Source organism: Triticum aestivum, chromosome 5D (genome assembly GCF_018294505.1).
Source record: "Triticum aestivum cultivar Chinese Spring chromosome 5D, IWGSC CS RefSeq v2.1, whole genome shotgun sequence".
Taxonomy (NCBI): Eukaryota; Viridiplantae; Streptophyta; class Magnoliopsida; order Poales; family Poaceae; genus Triticum; species Triticum aestivum.
Window position 1 is genome coordinate 553687419 of NC_057808.1, and position 973 is coordinate 553688391.

The 973-nt window shown below is 55.5% G+C and overlaps 1 pseudogene; it reads left to right on the forward strand.

Annotated features, from left to right (window-relative positions):
• The first annotated feature begins 606 nt into the window (after positions 1-606).
• LOC123126381 (uncharacterized) lies at positions 607-748 on the forward strand (annotated as a pseudogene).
• The last annotated feature ends 225 nt before the right edge of the window (positions 749-973 follow it).

Sequence of the window (973 nt, forward strand, 5' to 3'; positions counted from 1 at the left end):
AACATGTCCCCGGACACGCCATCGAACTCTAGATCTGACACCCCCGCACGACAACAACGTCGAAGGAGGAAACCAGAACTGTCAGTCACCAACCACAAACCCAGCACGGGATGCTGTTAGAAAGTATTGTACTATGTGTATACGATATTGTATAAACCGTATGCACCGTCGGTAGGGTTAGATTGCGTGCGTGTGTTGTTGCAATCTGGTAGTTAGGTTGTTAGGGTTTCTCCTCATATCTTGTATAGCTTTCTTGAGGATTAATCCACGACCCAACTGCCGTTCCCGGAGCCCAAGCTTGCTGACAAGGATGGCAAGCCCACCGATGTGCCAAACCCGGCGTATCAGATCGCTCTGGCGCAAGACTCCCAGGTGCTGAGTTTTATCTTCAATTCAATCTCTGCACCTGTGATGATCCAAGTCGCCCACTGCACCAAGGCCGTCGCGGCATGGACCGCGATCAGGGAGATGTTTCTCTCCCAAACGCAGGCCAACATCGTCAACACGCGGATCGCCCTCTCCACCACCAAAAAGGGCACCGCGACCATCGCTGAGTACATCGGGCGCATGAAAGCGCTAGGCGATGAGATGGCTTTAGCAGGGAAGCCGCTCGACGATGATGACATGGTCTCCTACCTCCTCGCTGGACTCGACTTCGACTACATCTCGTTCGTCTCGTCCATCTGCGCTGCAATAACCGAGCCCATCAAGGTAGCTGAACTTTACTCCCAGCTGATCGGTTTTGAAAAGCGTCTTGCCATGTTTGAAGGAGGAAACCAGTCCTCTCAGTCCTCGGCCAACGCCGTTTCCCGTGGCCGTGGTGGCTTCGGTCGTGGAGGCGGCCGTGGCAATGGTGGCCGTGGCAACGGAGGTGGAGGTCGCGGCAATGGAGGCGGTGGCCGCAGCAATGGAGGCCGTGGCAACGGCAATGGAGGAGGCAACGATCTCCCTGAGGTTGTCTACCAGATCCGCA